General features: G+C 42.4%; 1 pseudogene; it reads right to left on the bottom strand.

Annotated features, from left to right (window-relative positions):
- Window positions 1-2598: 2598 nt before the first annotated feature.
- Window positions 2599-3938, bottom strand: LOC102043938 (annotated as a pseudogene).
- Window positions 3939-9788: the final 5850 nt, after the last annotated feature.

Below are 9788 nucleotides of genomic sequence, written 5' to 3'. Positions count from 1 at the left end.
AGAGGAACTCAGGACATGCAGAATTTTATTTGAAATAAACAGGAGTTAATATCTTCAGAAAAATGTAATTCCTAATTGGGAGTAACTTCTGTATTGACTCCAAATTATAAACAGAAAGTGTGTATGCAAGGAAGCTGACTTTATGGCATGAGAGAGGTGGAACCAAATGCATGTTAGGCAGGAGTAAGAGGAGAAAACTGGAACCAGCTGAGCATATTTACTGCTGTTTTGTTTGTTATAGCTACCTCATTCTGTTATTAATAGTTTTCAAGGTATCTGGTCTGATGTTTCCAGTGCCACAGATGTTGGGAGAAAACAGGAAGCTGTTGAAGGCCTGGACTTGTGCAGAAGTTCCCCACAAAAGCAAACTGCAGAAAGCATCATGCTGTGCTTCAAAGGGTGTGATCTGGATTGATTTTCTGAAGGTTGACATTAAGTGTTTGTAGATCCATAAGATAAGACAGAAAGTGAAACTGGATCCCAGCTGTTGCAGCTGGTCCATGTATTCCTAGGGCCTGTGTAACAAAACTCACAACCCACAAGGACTGGGAGTTGGAGGAGCTGGAAGAATGGTTCAAATGAAGTTTAGAATTACAAAATTTCCCTGTAAGCAGGACCATTACACTTTTTTCACTAAATGCAACAATGACAGTTGTATTTAATGGGGTATGAAGGTATGTGTCTCTATAGGATAACTTCTATTTTACTGGTCTTTTGCTTCAGTGATATTTGAATTTTGTGATGGATACAGAAGTGTCTGGCATTGGCTGGAATGAATTATCCTTTTAGCTTTCTCAATTACCTATTGGTTTTTGATACAGAAGATCAAGTGTCTTTTGAGCTGATTATTAAAAAACAAGGCATGGAGAAAATTGATAAATGCCACTTTGTTTTTCTTAATCCATGATTGCAAAGTTGGTATTTACCATTAAATTGCATCATAAGGTAGAACATGGAATAATGCTAAGGTGGAAAGAAAACTTTGCAGGCATTTTTAGATCTGCTATTACCCACAATCTTTAAGTCAGTAATGATTGAGAAGCCTGTTTATGTTATGAAGACTTGTTTAGCAGTTTGTGCCAGGCACAGGAGAAGATGTCAGAGGTTGTGTCTTTCAACATTTTGTGGACAATAAAATAACCAGAGCTTGCCTGAAGTGATACAACAAAGCAGTCAGGAATTTGCTCCTTCTGTTAAGTAACTCTTCCCAAGCTGCTTTTATGGAACATGCTTGTATTTCCACACCTTGCTTTAGAAGATAAAGTCAGTATCTTGCACATCAGCCCTCTTCTGGGATTAAAGTGGGAGAGTTAAGGACTTGGGGAGCCAGGGCTCACTGGTGCCGAGTGTGTGAGCAGCTGCCTGCTCTGAGTAACAGAAAATAAGCAGGGCTTGTGTTAACAAACCAAACACATGCAGGTGCTCCAGAATTCATGGTGCCATGGGTGATGGATTTCAAGGGGATGGAGAGGACTCTTAGGATTACAGGGAGACTATATATATATATATTTATATATATTTATATATATATTTGAGATATCAAAAAAAGCAACTTGGGAAATGAGACCTGTGTACTGCTTAATGTGATGTACTCTCCCAGGAACATATTTCTCATTTTAGGAAGCTGTATGAATATACAAGTTTGTCATCTGTAGTTCTAGATTGATTTTGAGGCTGTAAAATTCACAAACACAACTTAATCCAGGTCCAGCTCTTAATCAGTTTCTATTGGTTTAAGTTCCCTTGCATAAAATTCAACCAATTGAATGCCCAGGAAAACCAACAGTTCTGCCTACAGTTATTTGCTCATTAAATGTACTACTCAGTGGCCAGGGTTTTGTTGTCTCCTTTTTGGGCTGATATTTTAGCCCTGCTGTACTGTAAAGAATACAAAGTCAGGTTCCAGTAGTTCTAGCAGAGGACTTGTAGCAAGGCCTGCTTCATTCTGGGCTGCAGTGCAGATGTTACCATGGTGACTTCTTAAATACCAAAGTACTGTGTGAGTGTGATGCCTATTGACTTTTGCCTTTTTTGTTTTATATATTCTCTGTATTTTTTACACATATATTTGTGACTCTGTAGTCTATATATTTTTTAATTTATGTTTTTTTCCCCAGGACCCCCCCAAATCCCTCCAGGAACCCCTGACCCACCTCATGTGGTCACCAATTGTTTTAGTGCTGTGATGAGGGTCCCCAGGATGAGGTGAGAGATGAGAATTGACTCCAAGTTCTCAGATTTATTATATTATGACATATTATATTAAAAGGAAAGGTATACTAAAACTATACTAAAGAAAGAGAAAGGAGATATCAGAAGGCTAGAAAAGAATGCTAATAAAAACTTGTGACTGATCAGTAAGTCTGACACAGCTGGCTGGGATTGGTCATTAAGTTAAAACAATTCTCATGGAACCAATCAAAGATGCACCTGTTGCTAAGCAACCTCCAAACCACACTCCAAGCAATCAGATAATTATTGTTTACATTTTGTTTCTGAGGCTTCTCAGGAGAAAAATCCTGGCAAAGGGATTATTCATAAAATATCATGGTGACACCCTCAATCCCCCCAAGATGCTTCAACCACAAATTCCAATATTTATAAAAAGTTTGACAAAGCGACATTGGGGTAGAATCTTTGGGAATTTGGGGGTCGCAGGGTGGGATTTAGGGATCCCAGTGGCGTTGGGGGAACAGGGATCCCATTTTTGTTCCCCTTGACCTTGACAAACTTGACCATGCTGGAGAAATAGTTCTGGTTGGCCTCAACCACTTTCTTCCCAGCTGCCTGTAGGTTCACAGTCTCCAACCCCTGCAGGGGGGTGAAGGCCATGCTTGGGGCCATCCCTGAGCTGTGGTCCTGGATTGTGGATGACACTCTGCTTGTGCAGGGCCCTCTGCAGGCCTTTGCTGATCCGGGCCTTGGTGGCCTCATGGACCAGGGTCTGGTGCATGCGGCCACCACTGGCCTTGCCCAGGTGGCCCAGACTGAGCCCGAGCTCCTCCTGGTAGGCGTCCTCCTCCATCTCCCCAGAGCTCATCCTGTTGGCCTGTTTGCGGATCTCCGTCAGCCCCAAGCGCTCCTCCATCTTCCGCTACCACTGGCCCTTCCCCTTCTCCCTCAGCCCATCCAGTGGCGCTGGCAGTGGCTGCACCGGGGCAGGCTCCTGCCACTTGTCCAACTTGCACTCAATCCCCTCCCTCAGCTTGTACCCCGCCTTCCCGTCCTGCTCTCATGGCAGCTGTCCCCCCAGCTGCCAGCACGCACTTGGCCGCCACGAGCTGTGCCGCTCTCCTCAAATCCAGCGGCAGGGCCTGGGCGATGTCGCTGTGGTGGATGAAGCCGGTGTGGGGCAGGATGGAGGTGGAGGAGAAGCCGCCAGCGGGAGGATGTTGCAGGCAGGCAGCTTGGACAGTGGGGGCAGGCCCCCTGCCACCCCCCTGATCTTGGCAGCCATGGGAGCCCTGAGGATGAGGGAGAGGTTGGGAGTGATGAAGGACATGTGGGACTCCATGTATTCGTAGATGCACAGCTTGGCCCAGCTCAGCGCTGGCGCCGTGTCACACACGTCCTCCATCCTGCCCAGCTCCTCCTCTGACAGCTGCTGCCCCCCTTGCCACCACGCTGACCACCATGATGGTGGTGCTGGTCAAGATCTGCTGCACGTTCTCCTTCTTGCATTTATCCAGGGAATTCTCCAATTCCTTGACAGTTCAAGTGTAATCCAGGGTGTTGGGCACCAGCAACTCTAGCTCCAGGGACTGTTTGGAATATTTGTCTGGGCTATGTGCGGATGAAATTATTTCTGTTGCATATTCAGGCCAGAAAAAGTAATGCCTTGGTTCTCTAACACTAAAAATATTGTTGGAAGGCTTTTGATTTTCCTGCAGTTTTGGTGACACTAGGAAGGCACAGCCTTCCTGAACAGCCTGCCACATGTTCCCTCCTTGAACCTGTTACTTTACCCCAAAGTTCAGGCTTGTATAGACCTTTGTGTGTTTCAGGAGCCAAGGTCTCTGGGCTCTGCAGCAAACCTGCTGCCCAAAGTTAGTAGAGACTTTGACTCTTTTCAAAGATGTTAACGCCCACACCTTCACCCATCAAATTGTTTGTAAAGACATTAGCTTTCCTCTCACTTGACTGCATCACCCCTTGTGCTCCTAATTGGTGTTTTTTGACAAGTATGCTAATTTACTAAACTTGTAAAACTGTGTTGTACCCCTGTGAGGGGGGGACTTCTGTGGACATTTCTCCATAATTGCCTCTGGAGGCCTTCAATGAAGACCGGCTTCTATATTGCCTCCTTCCTACACTAACATACCTTGAAGTGTGCGTTGTTTCATTTCTAGGTTGTCGAAGGCATCAGGTGCAGAAACTTTCCCATGAGAGATCTGGGAGACTCTTGCTTCTGTCCATTTGAGATACAGGCTTTGAGATCTATGACAGCTGGGCATCTTACTGAAGGCTGGTGGAATTAGGAGCTAAATGAGCTTTTGGAAAGTTAATTCATTAATAACACATTTTTTGAGTAGTTAATGCAAGTGAATTGAATAGTATGTGTAAGGGTGGCATGACTGGCCCTTAACCAAAATAGCAGTGGGGAAAGGCAGTATTTATAGCCATGATCTGAGGGTTTCATTGTCCAATCACCTCTGTATCCCAAATAATTCCTTGAAGACCTTCTGAAGACAGCTGTTGAGGGAAGGATGAATGTTTCTGGACCTGTGCTATGCAAGAGTTTCAAAGGCTGCCTCAGCTGACTTCCAGTTAGTTCTCACTGTGGTCTCAAGCAGACTTGGCACAGGATATGGGTGGCTGATGGGAAAAGGCAGCACATCTGTCTTTTGCTGACTTTAACCCTTGAAGCTGTTTGTTTTTGGTGGAATATGAGACCCTTGGCACATCAAATCTGTGTTTGCTTTCCCAGAACACAGGGAAGCTGGCTCTCTGGCAATTGTTATGGTTTCATTAACATCTGAGATTTTTATGGGGCAGAACATTTTGTGCCGCTTTTGCTGCCACTTGATATCCTGGTGATGAGACTGAAAAAAACCCTGATCTGTTTGTGTGTACACATGTCCTGTCCTAAATGGGGATTTGCAAGGATTATTTCCTTCAATATGGAAACTGGCTACTAAGAAACACCTATCAAAAGGGGCACTGCTGTAAATGTTCCCACACACCCTCTCAAATGCTCTACCCATGCAGCTCTCTGGGGGTTCTCTCTAAAGTAGGCAGAGCTGGTGTTGGAATAACACCCAGGCTTCTCCCTGGTCCTTCAAGAGGATTCACTGTAGTCTCTCTCCTAAACAGAGGTCAGACCAAGTGAAACCACAAAAGGATTATTCATGATACCTGCCAGGACAGAGCAGAAGAAGAGAACAGAGGAGACAAAAGGCCACAAAATCCCCTCGCATGAACTTGTCAGACCCATGAATGAAACAGCTCAGCCTCCTGACACTTCTCTGCCCAAGTGTAATGTTTTCAGTTGTTCCGGCTTCCTGGAATAGCTGCATGACACAGTGACCATAGAGATGACCCCTGTCTGGATTCCCAGAGGGCCCATAAAAATGCAGACCTAGTGGGAGATGGTTTATAGGACTTTTGGCTGGTGAGCTCATCAGGTGAAGAGCTGGAGGACTGGAGGTGGCTGCCACACACTGTTTGCTGGTCCTTCTCCCATCCTCCAACTTTTACCTGAAGATTTCCACATCAGATGTCATAGGAGCACTCTAAAGCTCAGAGCTTTTTTTTGACTGTGCTAATGCAAAGTTGCTTGACCACTGTATGCTGTGTATTGAAAACTGCTGTATACCAGGTCAGGGACTTGTTTTCTGGCTTGAGTTTCAGATCTGTTTGCTTGCAAGTGATACAAATTCTGAAAAAAAGAATATGAACTGATGCATAGTGCCTTTCAGGTACAGATACCTTCTTACTGTAGGTAACAGCAGGTTATAGAAGGGGATTTAAGGCTAGGGTATTTCAGGTTACATAACCAGCTCTAGGTTAAATGTCTTATGCATGTTTTGGCAAAAAAACATCAAGCATTGCTACTCCTTTTGTTAATTAGTATCTGAGTTCTCTATACCAGTTCTGTGTATGTTATTTCAAGTGTAAGTTCACAGATAGGGTTTGTTTGCATTCATTCTCATGCTTGCTCTGCATCATAATTTTCCTACAGTTATAGGAATGAACTTGTTTGAACATTTCTAGTTGAGTGTAAAAAAATATTTTCCCATGAGTATCATCTTTTTGGCAAACAGTTATGTGAAAAGGAACTGATGTGGAAACTGTTCTATGTGCTTGGGAAGATTTTACTTTGAAATCCCTTCATAATGCAGAAAAAAAAATCAGTATCAGTTGTGACACAGAAGGTCTGTGGAAATAGAAACTTCACCCAGCTGTCTGGGGTACTGATAAACAGCACTATATTTTCCAAGATTTTTGGGAGTGAAAGGGAGGTTTAGGGCCATCTTTTTCAACAATATCTGAGGAAACCTCGTGACCTATTTGAACAACAAGGATGTGCTTCTTGGTTTTGTATGGGCCAATCACATAATTTTTTTGATAATTAAGTAACGGGGAAAATTTGATGCTTGTTTCTTGGGATGGAAAGAGTTCTGCCAGGTGCAATTGTTTTATGCTAATTTTACTAACGTAAGCACTGTCTTAATGACACTGTCATTGTGTGATACTTACTGTGACTGCAGCTGAGCTCTGGTGTGCTTCTGGTTTTGGTTTGTCAGGTACCATCCTTCTGAGGGAAAGCTGCATTTTGTCTGGGATCCTGACTGCAGTTTCCCCTGCTTTGTTTTTGATCTGAGGTCTGTAGGAGGTCAGTGGGGGGATGATGGCTGGGAACAAATGAAAGTGTGCCAGCACAGAAAGCTGCAGTGCTGTAATGGAGCATCTGTTGCTGTGATGTGTGAATGCCTGGCATTCTGGGAGCTGGGACACAGATTGTTGCTAGCTCCTTCCCAAGGTTATTTCGGAAGTGCACAGAGCAGCTGGCGAGATCTGGGGCAGGTTTAACTCTCTCATGGCTTCCAAGTGCATGCTGCATTAAAAATTAAGCACACATCAAGAAGCAGTTTTTCTCAGCATAATATTTTTTTTTCCTCTGTAACTTATGTTTGACCTCAACACTAAATCCCTTGGTCACCATCTGAATGAATGACATAGTGTGAGACATAGAAAATCAGAAAGTAGAAAACTGCAAGAAGTTTTGATGGGGTTGGGTGATTGTTTTTGAAAGGGGAATGTTGAGCAGAACTGAACAAAATAATGAGATGTTTATTGGGAGATAACATTATAGCCAGACCTTAACTGTCCTGGAAACAACCTGTAGGATGCAAGGAGAAAAGCTTTCATCAGCCATCACTATGCTATCCAACTATATAATTGAGGGTACAGCTTGCCATTCTTCCTACAAAATGTTTACTCCACAACTGCACACTGTCTGGTAATAAAATGTAGACTACAACATCTTTTTCCCTAACATTTGATCTGAACTTTTTAGCTGTTTGGTAGACAGACTTGGTATACTAAAATATTAATAGGCAGGAGAAAGTATCATTCATATGGGAAACAAAGTGCCATTGCTGTTTAATAGGCTGTTAGACCTATCCTGTTCCTCTAATTTAGATGTGGTTGTAGGATTAGTTGTTGAAGCTACAGTGTGAAGTCATGGAGCCAGATTGAGTGAGCCAAGTGAAATACAAAAATCAATAGTGACAGCATTTTTCATGGCCTCTTAAGACTTTATACTTAGCACCTTTGAAACTTGAAATTTCCTGTTTTAGTGGCATGTTTTTATTCAGGTAGAGAAAAATGGATGAGTGTGGTGAGTCACTATGGACATTTGCTATGCTTAACAAAGTTTCTCATGGATGTTCCCCCTTTGTTGCACTTTCAAATGGCTTGAGATGATCATTATGTCATAAAAAAAATCTACGGAGATGAGCAAATCAAGGTGTCTAGGTGTATACAGAAGCTAAGAGTCACTGCATAAAAGAGGTGAGGCAATCTTTCAGTGCTGGGTGCTTTTTATTAGTCGCTTATTACACAGCATTTTCTCATTTTCTGCTGCCCAGTTTGCTTGGAGGCACAATTGCAATATGCCATCTAATCCACAAAAGGCTGTTCATGCTGTTCATTCTTTAATGTTGAATATGATCTTATTTGCAATGTGTTTTTTTTTTTTTAATCCTTAGCTAAGTTTCCTGTCTTCTGATAGTATCTGTCTGAACTGTTGCTTGAGGGAAGGGGAAGCATCTTGGCTGGTAATTACTCTACAGTAACCAAAACTGATTTTCCCTGTAGGTGTTACATACACACAATGCTGGCCACAGCAGAGCTCAGCTTCCCCATGATCAGGTCCTGTAGGCATTCACAATAGTGTGGTGCTGCAAATGCTTTTGCAGTAGAACTGTTTATTTTTCACTTTTTCTGTGTCTAGGAGAGAAAGTTCCTTTCAGTACTGTATATGGAAACGTCATATGTTCATTTTATGCCAAGGGCTTATTCTCTCCTAGGTCCTCTTGTTTGACTTGAGATATGAGAACTGCATCCCCACATGGGGAATAAGTTTAAAGGACAAACCAAGTTGTTCAGTCAGTGCAGGCTATGGTTTCTAAAATAAACTGAAACATGGTGATGGTTCTCTGGTGGTTGATGGATCTTTGTTCACTGCATTTAATTTTTTTTTTTGCTTTTTGTTTTTTGCTGCTTTAGGTTCTATTTCTCCCTGCCCTCCCTGTTCTGAAACTTTACAGATTGCCTTGAAGTGTTTTTCTATGAATAAATTGTAGGTTTTGGAAAAAGAAAAAAGATGAAGCACAGTTTGTTATTTTTCATCCTGCCTCTGCTGTAAGGGAAATATAAGCAAAATACACATTTTCAGATCACACAGTAATTGTCAGCATGTGTTGTCCAGCACCACCTACAATGAGCAACTCTTTGTCCTTTCATTTTTTGTCACGGAGTCTCAGGTCTACCTTGCCAGACTGAACACAATAGCTACATGTGTGATATGTGAACACTTTGTATTGATATTCTTCCACAAACTTGGAACTAAAAGAAATGCTGAGGCATTGACAAGTCTCAGAAGAAATTCCTGTGTTGACAATGCCATGCTCAGTGATACAAGAAATGTTCCCAGTGTACTTCCCATGAAATTGTGTACTGGATTTCTTTCTGTATGAACATGACAGAAAAGAAGAGGTTTTGTTTGCTAAAGGTCAGAGTATATAAAAAAGATGCAATGTTTTTGGGGGATTCTTCTTGCACATGTGCACTTCTACTGGGTCAGATGTGGGTGGCCTGCGTCGATAAAATCAAATATCTGAGTAGGCTGCTTGTGGACTGCTCAGTAAACAGCTCAAGTACTGTGTCCAGAAGTGCCTTAAAACACAGTCATGTAATATTTTTGGCTCAGTATATTGCAAAATCTTTGGTATTTTCTTTACTGTTTGCTCTAACCATACTGTTAGATTGCTGTAGCATTATTGGAAAAAAGTCTCTCTGGTAACACTGTAAGTAATTTATTCTCTCTTGATCAACTTTTCCTTTAATCTTGTGTATCAAAACCCCTTAAAGGGCCATCATGGGCAGATTATTAGCATATTAATGCAGTGTTCTCCTTCCTAACAGCCTTCATTTTATTTGCTGTGCTTACATCTTTTTCCTCTCCCCATTCCCTGTGTGTACACAGGATATTGCAAACAACAGGCAGCTCTATTTTCAGACACTGAAAAGTTTCACCGTTTACACATCTTTTTCATGCTTAA

Source organism: Geospiza fortis, unplaced genomic scaffold, assembly GCF_000277835.1.
Source record: "Geospiza fortis unplaced genomic scaffold, GeoFor_1.0 scaffold11, whole genome shotgun sequence".
In the NCBI taxonomy this organism is placed as follows: domain Eukaryota; kingdom Metazoa; phylum Chordata; class Aves; order Passeriformes; family Thraupidae; genus Geospiza; species Geospiza fortis.
This window is presented reverse-complemented; position numbering and strand designations above follow the sequence as displayed.